Source organism: Salarias fasciatus, chromosome 9, assembly GCF_902148845.1.
Source record: "Salarias fasciatus chromosome 9, fSalaFa1.1, whole genome shotgun sequence".
NCBI classification, from domain to species: domain Eukaryota; kingdom Metazoa; phylum Chordata; class Actinopteri; order Blenniiformes; family Blenniidae; genus Salarias; species Salarias fasciatus.
The window spans coordinates 5,725,222-5,737,554 of NC_043753.1; positions in this window are offsets into that span (position 1 = coordinate 5,725,222).

Here is a 12,333-nt window from a genome sequence, read left to right on the forward strand (position 1 = left end):
CAGTATCTTTACAGTTAGGATAGCACCATTGAATTACTTCTTTTAACTTGAGAGAAACTCCAGCAGCTGCGAACAGAGTTTGACGCTGTTCATGTTGAAGTGCTGCTTCCTAACTAGACTTCTGCCGCTCTCCTGTTAGGTCAAAGGTCGTTTCAGATCAGCTCCATGGTGCATTAAATGCATTGGTCAAGATTCAGTGCTTGAAGTGTCATTGTTGGAACTGTGTGTAAAGCAGCAGGCCCAGCAGGTCTTCATAGAAACAGAATGGTACTGTCCACTGTCCATATGTTAGGGGCGCACCCAAAGGGGCCGACAAACCACAGTCACTGGATCTCCCTTCTCTAACCAGGGTGCTTGATACCTATATCCAGGAGGCTCTCAGCAGTCTACCACAGGCCTGGAATCTTTCAAATGTATCTTATAACTCGTGGACTCCAGCCTGACAGTAAACACCTGGTGAAGTCAGTCAGGTGTTGATCAGGACCGCCTGGTGTTTCTTAGACGTAGCCTCAGTAGTCTGTGGTCTACACCAGAGAACTGGACCCTCCTGTATCCCCGACAGTTCTTGACCTTTCTTGCCTATTTAAGGAACAATGATCTCTCCACCCTTGTGCCACCACTATTGGAGTTCCACATCCAGCAATGCATCGCCGATTTATTAAAACCAAGACGACCAGACTGTTTTTAATGTTTTCAGTAACATTGAGCTACACTGAGGAGCTTTTGTCTTGGCCACCAGAATAGAAAAGACTGAATCATTCAAATCAAACAGGATGGATGAGGTGTGTTTTTCTTAATTCAGTGAGAGAAAACAACATGACCAGTTAAATCACTGCCAGGTACTGGGCGAGTCTCAGTTACAGTATTCGCTCTACAGCGTCACAGAAAGAATGAGTTGTAGATCAGAAACGGCTTCACCAAGACGAGCTCTCTGAAATCCTCACAGTGTGAGCTTCTTCTCCATGTGCCCACCTGGATGGGCAACTTCAGGTTTAAATAAGTGGACGTGGTTCAGGTGGATGGAGACCACCAATCTGTACTCCAGTGCCAAAATGCTCAGCTCCTCGAGGTTTCCCCATAATCAGACAACACTGATTGATTTGACTGACAGTATAAATGTGGTGTCTGGGGGAGTTTCTCAGAGATTTAACCTCAAGTTACACACTGACAGTGGTGGTAGAAGACCCAACTGTGAGGTTCCAAATGCAAGGGATATTGTGGAAATTTGCTTCTGAGTAGGGATGCACCGATGCCGCTTTTTGAAAAGACAAGTGCAAGTACTAACATTCAGCAACTTACCCATACCAAACACAGATACATGTACATGATAAATGGCATTAGGCCAAATTCATGCTCCGTATGCAAACGATGTTCAAAAAGCTCTGCATCGCCGCGAACCACCTCCAGCAGCTTTCCAGTCTACAATACCCATAGTGCAGTGTGCTATGCATACTATAAAGTTTCGGCTCTCAATATTTTGGCAAAACATAATTGACAGTCCATCTATGTTTTTCATTTTCATGAATATTAAAGAATCACCAAACCGCGGATATCGCTCGTGCTCCCGTCAGCCTGTATGCGACCTTGCTGACAGATGACGTCATGTAGTACTTGCCGTAGTACTTTTTCTGAGTATTCTGTCTGGTATTGGAACTGATACCAGACACTGGTATCGGCATCGGTGCATCCCTGGTTCTGAGTAATATTAAAGTCTGAAGTTTTACAAAACAAATCTTTACATACTTTAGTGCCATTTGATACTGCCTGACATAGATTTATAGATGTGTATATATAAATATATATGAAGAGAGACTAAACTACATCCATGGTGCATGAAGAAAGATATGTATGTCTGAGGACATTCAAACTCCAGCAACCGCTTTTTTTATATATTGGACAACTTGAGTACAATGACTTAACAAGAATAGTTATTCATATGCATACAAAGACATATCAGCCAATGAGGCTCTTACAAGTAATGGGTTGAGCAACACAATGCTCCATAAAGATGATGTTTGTACGATTTGAGTGAGGGTAAAAGTTTCATTTTTTAATTTTTAACATACTGTATGAACATGAAATTCCAGAAGAATTCCAAATAGAAAGATTTGAATCCAGATGGAAGTTTTTTTTGTTTTGTTTTGTTTTTTTTGGAACATTATCAAAACATCAATGGCTCTAACTGATGGCTAAAACATCCCTGTGTAAAACTTTTATTTATTTATTTTAAACTTGGAAAGAAAAATGATGTAAAACTCTCATTGTAGCCGACATTAACAGCTAATACGCCGAGCAAGAATATTCAGTATTGCTGTCAATTTGTGATACCTCAGTATATTGATCGTAATGAAAACGTGTCCGTGGTTTCGAGGAGCGGAATGAGCATGTTTTATTTTTCACGCAGTGGAAGGAAAAGCACCTTTCTTGAAGTTTTGTGCTGTAATTTTCTTTAGTGCCATGAATCAACCAGCAGATTTTCTACCGAACCCTTACACTATGTAGATGCCTGTCATGGCTGCCAGTCTGATCTGTTTATGGTGATCGGTGTTTCCAGAAGTTTCCGGGAAATGTGCGTCTTTTACTTGACCGTGAGGCAATTTGATAAATTACAAAAACCTGTTGTTTACATGATGGTGCATATCATTCATTTGTAACTTGGTGGTCAAATAAACACCTAGTAATGGCACTAACTGTATTATGAGAACAGTAATGTGATTACATGATAATATTTGCCAAAGCTGGAAATTTTTTCAGAGACAAATAATGGAGATGATCTGATGTAATTTTCTGTGTTTGTACAGCGAGCCTGCATTGTATCGTCCATGATTTATACCCAGTAACATGAGCATGGTCACTTTTTATAGTATTTTATCACAGTGCTTTCAGTTTGAATGGTTGAAAAGATGTTCTTTATTTCTGTGTTTCATAGTGGGAGTTCTAGGACAATCTTTTATAATCCAAGGTCATTTCAACATCCTGGTTTCCTTTTGTCACTTTGATGATGCTGCCCGTCATTCTGAATTGTATTCATGTCAAATTGTGTACATTGTTCAAGAAAGTAGTTCTCTTTATTTTAGATTCAAAGTGAATCACTCTAAAAATGCAGTTTTATAAAATATTCAAGTTGACTACTTTTTGAAATGCACTTTTTCCTTATTTACACTGAGCAAATACTGTCAGTATAGCATGTCATGAGTTATTATTTCTCATTGTCATATCAGTATAAATGTTTCTATAGAGAAAAATAAATATTTTACCTATTAAAAGAAATGAAAGTTATTGCAATCAGGGAAAAAAAAGGAGTTGAATTAACCCGCAGATGAATCAGTGTTGTGATCTTGTGTGTCCACCGAAACGTCATGTCGACACAGTTTGGACGGCCAGTTGTCCACGACCTCTGCTCGTCTCTGGACCGTTTCAGGAGAGACTCACCCTGCTTTCTGTTGGGTTTTTGTTTGTTTGTTTGTTTTGTTTTGTTTTGTTTTGGGTTCTTTTACACCTTGTTAACTACATACTAATAATTCAACATTAAAAATGTTATGTTCGAAATGCTGCATGAATAGTTTCTTATACAAAAGCACGATGGAGTCACAGTCATAATAGCTCCAGGACAGAGGTCTGCAGCGCTGCAGCTTCATGTCGCTCTTCAGCTCCTCTGTAGTGGTTCTGAACAAAATAACCTGCAGATGATTCAAAATGGGTTGTTTGGATTGTTTTGTTGTGATGTGTGTCCTGGTACACCATGTGAGTCGGAATTGGGGGTCCTGTGTTTGCACTAATGTATCAGGAATGAAAATAACTGATATATAGAACACAGAAATACCGCCAGCTCGTGATGACATCAAGTTTTTGTGACGGGCTTTGACGTGAACCACCTTCACACAGCCTGTGTTTTAAGCCTTGAAACTCTTTAGCATGTAGCATATAGAATATAGCACGGCTCAGAGTTGCATGCTGAGCAGTTTGGTGTGAGCAATTCTCTTAATTCATTCATTGTAGTCCATCAAGTGGGAGAGTTTCATCAGAAAAATTAATTTCACAAAAGACATTGTGATTTTTTCCACCGTGTTGCATGTTGATGCTTTCCCAAGCACGAGTCAAAGTCTACATCCTCTATTCAAACCCCAGATGTGTCTTTGAAATGCAGCAATTTTCACACATACTCTGATTCTCTTTCTAGAAAATCTCTTTTTCCCCCTCCTGTGTCCCTTCAACAATCTGTGGGAGCATAACGAAACTTGTTAGGGATGCCACGTGTAATTATCTTCATTTGGTGTAAAGTAGGTCATTGTGTATAGTATATGGGTGTAACGTAATGCACCAGAGGATGTGAGGATACAAATGGAGCTGAGGCCGTTTGTGGAAGTAGTGCAAGGAGAAGGTGGGCCATCACTCATTCATACACCATCACATGACAAGATGGAAAGAAAAGGAATCACAAATCACAGTTCATGAGAGGTTATCATTCGAACTATAGTCCTTTTTACATGGCAACTATTTCTGTGCAGTTTGGGTGCAAAATCAGCCAACTGGTATCGGTGTCGGAGCATCCCTATCTGGCATTATAATCATTGTAACAAATATGTAGGAACAATTGTTTCAACTCAAGTTTCTTCCGTTCAGCAAATACTTGAAAATTTCTCTTGGTTCTGGATGAATGGTCTCAAAGTGAAAGTCAAACAGTAATTTTATAAAGACAATAATGTTTCTTCATAAATATTATGCTGCTGCCTCACAGTGAACCTTGAGGCTGATGAAGACCACGTCGGGTGGAGGCTGACAGTTTGGTCTACAACACCATGAAAGCATGGTTTGCTCACTACAACTGAACACGTCCATCCCTTTTTCAGATGGTGGAAAAGGACATTCGCATCATGCATGTTCAGTCCACAAACCTGCAGCAGCTGTGTGATGTCGTCATGTCAATGTGGAAGAAAAACTGTGAAGAACGTTGAGGGCACCCTCTTTATCCAACCTGTTCTCGAAATAATGTTGCAATGCTCGCTAATCCACATGTTTTTTCTTGGAGTTGGTACAGTTTCCTTACAGCAACAAGCGCCTCTATTTTGTGTCTTTGGAGTGGTGACCTGCCGCCGTACACACATGGTCACATTTTTAATTTGGTTTTGAGGCAGGAATCCCAACCAAAACTTCTGTTTCGAGAAGCTTCACTGAGGGCTTTCAAATCATGCAGGCTTGTCAAGTTATTCAATTTTGAATAATTCAAATGGCTATGTTCAATAATTTACAAACGCATGGTGGAAATGCAGAAAGTTGTCTTATTCAGAAGGATGAAGAGGCTGACAAATAATTTAAAGGTGCATTATGCTGTGTCCTACATGAGGTCTTCAGAGGTTTCACCCTGCTGTGATTGTGGGTCCTCTGTTCCATGAGCCCATTATGCCTCGTTCGTTCAGATTGTTGCACTCATCCAGAGCATTGTCAGCATTTAGATTAAATGTCATTGTGATATTAACATGTTTGCAACATCCATCACCCACAAGCTCTTTCAGTCAGTTGATTCGGTTCTCCAGTTCTGCTCATTAATTCAGTTCTTAAACGAACCAGGGCGACTCTGCAGTTTGTTCATCTACAGTGAACTGTCCTCATATTGACGTCTGCATTTTCCGCAACATCAGACACAGATGAACACTCCTCTCTCCTAAAATCTGAGTAATGGAGACTGACACTAATTAGACATGACTGAGTTGGATGAATTAAAGAAATAAGAAAAATTTAATGTGTTCAAACTAAAGTTTGAACGTTCGAGAAAGACTCGCTCTTTTCCGAAGGATTTTAGAGTTCAGTTCATCAATGTCTGGTGAGGTCTGGATGAACCTCATCAAGAGGAACCCACAGCGGTCGCCACAGGTCAATGCTCGATACGCCAGTTTCAGGGTCTCCACAGGATTGATAATCTTCCTTTGACTTTTTGATTCTTCATGGTTATGTAGGGGTTTCAAAGAAATACCCATTCCACAGTGTAAAGGGAACACTATTGTTTAAAAGCATATTGTCCTTCAAAGTTGTTGGCAAACCACTAATTTTATCTCATTCATAATTTTTTTTGTTGTGCATGAAAACTATATTGATCTCGATTAATTGCAGAAAATCATGATTAATCTAGATAAGAGATTTCATTCATTAAAAAAACTGGTGCATTTCACTTGAAACCTTGTTGCGTTGGTTTAAACATAGTGATCTGCTGGTGGTACTGTACACTCATCGGCCACTTCATTAGATATACCTTGCTTGGACTGGGTTGGGCCCCCTTTTGCTTGTTGTTATTGTTTGGAAACAACAGTGTGAAAATCAAAGCAGATCAGCAGCTTGTGAAATTCTCAGACCGACAACCGTGAAAGTAATTTAATATAAAGTGGTTGGTAATTCATGATGACCTTCTGGTATGACGAGGTTTGCCGGGACACTTGGACCCAGCACTATTAGAGACTCTGCAGACCCATAGGTCACATGGAGGAACAGGAAGCATTCTTCCCTGCAGCTCCATGCTGGGCTGTCAGCTGCTAAAGGTTACACCTCTCAAACAAACGCAAAGTGTTTGTGCTCAATGGCTTTGGTCTAACATGGTGATGCACTTCAGTGAGCAGCGTCTATTACTCCACCCTGTCTGACAGATGTTCTACACACCATGGACATGGTCTCGGGATCACGTGTTTGTCACATTCAGAAGAGTTCAGTTCACATTGTGCTCTGAGAGAATGGAGGTCATCACACTGAAGCCTCACTGAATACTGTCAGGTGTACACAACCAGCTGTAAAATATGTATAGCACAGTCAACATACATGTACTACACACATATATAAACTTATTAACAGCTATTAAGAAGACCATTGGCAGAAAAACCAAAATGGGTCCATGTGTCTCTTTGGTCTACACATTAAGAAATTAAACTCATGGAAACACATTGTGATTGTTCAAGGAAGCAAATCCGACACAAGATGCAAGCAGCTCAACCATGTGACTGGTAGGTCGCTAGATGGACTGACGGACAGATGGAAAGAAAGTCATTCAGAAGGTAGGTAGGTAGGTAGATGTCTGTCCATCCACCTAGCTATGTACTTACCTACCTACTGTCCGTTTGTCCATCTACGTAGCTACTGTTCCGAAGTTCATCTATCCATCTACCAACCTCCTGTCAATCTGTCCTTCCATCTACCTACCAACTGTACCTAGAGTTCATCCATCCATCCACCGACCTACTATCTCAAAGTCTATCCATCCACCTCCTTACTATCCCTAAGTCCATCCATCTACCTACCTACCTATGTACTGTCCGTCCATCCATCAATCTACCTCCCTACCTACAGTTAATCCATCCATCTCTCAACCCACTGTCTCAAAGTCCGTCCATCTACCTACCTGTTGTCCCTCCATCCGTCCACATAAATGAGCTGTTTTTAGCTTATCTGTTTGTCACAGAGGCACATTTCCTTTGTCTGGACGAGGTGTGTTGGCGCTTGAAATCTCTCCTCTGTGGCTTCTCAGTGTCTCAGCAGATTTGACCTTTTCTTTGGTTTTGAACAGGAGTTTGCTGGGGTTTTTTTCACTTTTTTTTTGCTTCTGACTTATGTCATGTTTCCACTAGGTTAGAAATAAAGTGAAACCACAAGTAGATTTCATGGAAACACATAATTTAAAGCAGCTCAATCTTCCTTTATATGAAATACGCGGATGATATTGTCGATATTGTGATGGTTGTGATATATTGGACAGCCTTGATTACAGGTGTGACACACAGCCCAGAAACACTCTCTTAATTAGACAGACACCTCTTCCTCTGTAGCCATCTCCAGTTTTCGTCATCAGGGTTGCCATAGCAACAGGTTTCAGTTCTCCAAAATGAAGATGGGAGAGCAGCATGCCTCCAGCTACACGTAGAAGTGGTGATTCTCACCTTCAGCAAACGAGCAGAACTCAAACAAGCAGGCGTGTTTTTCACATAGGAAGTTACTGCATTCACTGCAACTGCTTCAGCTACAGAATGAACACACACCCCAACCCCCTCAATCGCCTTCAGTTCAAAATCATCACAGTTTAATCAAAAGAATCCAAACCAAATGATGTGTGGTATTAAGAATGAATGGGGGAGAAGTGAACTTCCTTTCGTTCCTGTGGGTTTTTACAGTACAGCTGCTGGTGTTGTCCTACTTTCTCTGACTGACGTCTTCAAAGGAAAGAGAGAAAAGAGAATCGTGAACACACCAGAGATCCTCACAGTTACCCATAATCCTGTCTAATACCCATCTCCTCCAATCATCTGTGCCATTCACACGTCCTGTCTTTCTTCACTGGCCTCACAGTAGAGTCCTGGCACAGAGTAGCTTCACGTCTCCTCGCTTTGGAGCTGAGGTTGAGTTTTGTGTTTCCGCCCACTGAAAGGTTCATCTTCAGCTCGATACCACCATGAAAAGAAACTGAAGGAAATGTGGCCTCTTTGTGTGAGTGTTTGTGTGTGTGTGTGTGTGTGTGTGTGTGTGTGTGTGTGTGTGTGTGTGTGTGTGTGTGTGTGTGTGTGTGTGTGTGTGTGTGTGTGATTTGCTTTTTAAATTAATTCAGTTACACTGAGATTACACCTCTCATTGAAAAGTAATCAACCAGACTTGGAGCTGGAGACTTTTTGCTGTTCCGGTTGGAGGACAGAAGGAGAGAAAATGACTGTTAGACACTTTGATATGTTATAGGTAATGCTAACAGCTCTCAATACACTGAAGTTTTCAATTTAATTAATTCATGCACTGGCCAAAACTTGATGTTGCATCATTTGCTCTGCTGCACCATCAAGTGGGAAATAAAGGTAAAACAGGTGGAGATTCAAAAGACAGCCTGGCTTCGGTGTGTTAAAGGGCAACTCCGGTTTTTTGACACCTGGACCTTATTTATAGGTGTGTGCATGCTCATATACTCACTCAGACAAACATCGTGCAGCTTGGAGTCCTCCAGAAGTTATTTAGATCCAATCGATTTAGCGGGGGCCACGGCAAGGGAGCTTCAGCGCAGGACATAATTGCTGCAAAATTGCTCATTTCAGCTATATTTTTTTCATCCATCGCCAGTGTTCTCATAAAGTCAGCTCGTCTACTGTCTTCAGGTGGGTCAGCTGGGAGAGGCAGAGCTGACAGTTTTCGGTAAATTAGCCACAATTAGCTCGGATGGGGATGCTGCGGAGCTCCTCTCCCCAGCAGAGAGGCACTTTGAGTCGACCTCGGCTGTCACGGCGCCTGGGCGTCTGACTTCCATGGGCCGAGTTGGGGCCGAATTGGAAAATGGCCCGGAGCTGGTCCACGGTGCTGGTCCTCCGGCCAAAGTCAGCGGAGACGCACGGCTCGCGCGTGGCCGCTGGGCCGCTCCTGGATGTCTCTCCTCGCCGGGAGGCTGCAGAGCTCCGGTGCCCAGTGGATGTGCACTGCACGCTGGCTGCAGGACGCGTGGAGACCCGCCGCGCTGCTTCTGGAGCTCTCTCCACAGCGGAAGGATCCAGATCTCGGCCGTTAGATGGATGCGCGCTCTGGGCCGGGCCGCGGGGCCCCACCGGAGGCCCCCCTTCCGCACCGAGGTGTCAGAGAAGAGCGAAGCGCGGCAGATCCCACCAGCGCAGAGCAGAGCAGAGCTTTGAGCATCCAACCCCGGACCGAAAGGCAATACGGGGCCGCCACGGGGAGCCCCTGCCCGGCAGGGCGCCCAGTGCCACCGCCGTGGCGGATGGTTCCCCCGACCCAGTGGCCCAGCCTCCAGTCCCGGTCGGGCTTCGCGAGCGGGCAACCGGACCCACGCGCCGGCCGCCCATCGCCGTCCGACCGTCTTCAGGTGGGTCAGCTGACCCACCTGAAGACGGTAGACGAGTTGACTTTATGATAACACTGGCGATGGATGAAAAAATATAGCCGAAATAAGCGATTTTGCAGAGATTATGTCCTGCGCTGAATCTCCCTTGCCGTGGCCCCCGCTAAATCGGTTGCATCTAAATAACTTCTGAAGGACTCCGAGCTGCACGATGTTTGTCTGAGTGAGTATATGAGCATGCACACACCTATAAATAAGGTCCAGGTGTCAAAAAACCGGAGTTGCCCTTTAAGCTGACATAATTTGTGAAAAAATGATTATGATCTTCAAGAAAGATATGTTTGTGTTACTTGTGCTTTGGCCGACACTTCGTTATTTAAGTACAGCAACTGTTCAACTATGCTTGACTTCATGCTTCTTGTTCTTTTGAGATGGTTATTTTGAAAATGCCTTCACCCTGTCTTTATTAGGGCTCTACATGCCTATTATTTGGAATGGTGGGTCCAGTTGTGTTGCCGGTGATGTGATACTGTACTTTTTCCTTCATTGAACAAAATTACCATTAAAATTGCTCTTTTCTTTAATGGACTTGTTCAGCCTGCTGGAAAACTGACCCTCAGTTGTTGTTTGCTCTGTTTTGCCTTTGTTTTGAACTTTGTTTACATATTAATTCAGTGTGTTATGATGTTGACATTCTGTGTTTATGCAATTTGTTAAGTAATATGCATATTGCTGTTCGCAAATATATATGCTTTGAATAACCGGGGGAGTTTGAAAAAAATAGTTTGAAAAACATATTCGTCGGATCACGCTTCCTGAAATGGTGACGTATTTTCGGCCAGCTCAAAAATACGTCATCAACACGCGCCTGTAAACACGCGCTTTGGAGTTTTTTGGGGATGTGTTTGTTGTTGTGTCTCTCAGAGGAAATATTTCGTCTCCTGCAGCAACAATGACTTCAGTTCAGGCTTTGAGAGAGTTTATCAACGAGCGACTAACTGCTGCTGCTGGAGAAATATTCACCGTGTTTGAACAAACTATCGTCCAGTTCGAGGAGGAGATTGATCGACAGAGAAAACTGCTGCAGATCAGCTTGAAACCTCAAACCAACTTCAGCAGAGCAGGTATGACAAAGTGTGAACGAACACGTGAATGTGGCTGGTGGAGGATCGATGCATTTCTTCTGAAGCTGCAGACAGAAACGAGGCTGCAGTTCTTGTTCAAAGTGAAACAACAGGAGCGATTTTAAAGCAGAAAGCTTCAGCATTAAACAGCATCTGTACCAGAAACAGAGGAAACGGTGTTTGCAAGATGAAGAAGTGATGTATTTACAATCAGTCTGAGATAATTTGACTGATTTGTGTGATGTTAGGGTTGAAATATATACAGCATTCCAATTTTTGAAAGAAATACCGTGATGTCTTTCCAACATGAACGTGCCTCCGTTCACTTCATGTCATCTCCCATGTCACACTGCCACCTGGTGGTCTGACAGCCTCATGATCTGTTTAGAAGCGTGATGAAAGAAGTAGAAGCACGATTGAAAAGGCATCTGTTTCTATGACAAGTTATTTTTCGGTAGTTTCATTCACTTAAAATAATATGGGGGTATTATTGTAGTAAAACTATTTGTCAATACGTATTGAGAGTTGTCTGTCTGCATCTCAATCTGTCCGTCCAGAGTGAGGGTTGACACAATGTGATAGAATTTGTTAATATGAACCAGAATCTTCACAAGTTTTCTGTCTATAATTCGATTTTCAAATGTGTAAAAATCCTCCTATTCTGCATTAAAATGTCTACATGTAATAGGAGTTGTCAGTGCATACAAAGATATTGCAAGTTGAAAAATGCTCATATTCAGCATCAACTTCTGAAAATGCAGACAACTCACCAGTTACAAGTCCACCAGTTTCACACTTGGCTGTTTATACCATTAGTGATCTGGAAAATGTCAATGAAAGTAAATTTGCACCATTTGTTTTGACTTCTTAGGATATCAAACAGTGACACAAGTGAAAATCACCCCAAAAGGATCAAGTTTGAGAAATCTTGGTGTGTTCAGCTGAGCAGAAATATGAGGTGTGGAAAAGCCATAGTCTTATTTACATTTACTGTCTAATGTTAGGGTGCTGAATTTAAATCTTGTTGGGTTTTGATGTCACTTTCCAGCAAAACTGGTTATTCATAATGGAATCTTGTGAATGGAATTCTTTTTATTTTGGGCCACAAGAGTCTGGAAATAGGAGACAACCAAAACTTTACTAATTATAGGATTGCGTCTTTAGTTTGACAGTTTTCTAAACTGATTGTAAAACTATTTTCACAAAAATCAGACAGTTTAAATGAAAGACTAATCTGTTGAGTGAGAGTCAGTTTGGTTTTAGAACAAACAGATCTACAGCTCTGACACTAAAAGAAATATTGGAAGAAATTAAAAATGAATTTTTAAAGAAATCGGTGTTTTTCTAATTGAATTAAACAAAAGTGTTTGACACCATCGGTAATAATATTTTAAAGCATTCGGGGTG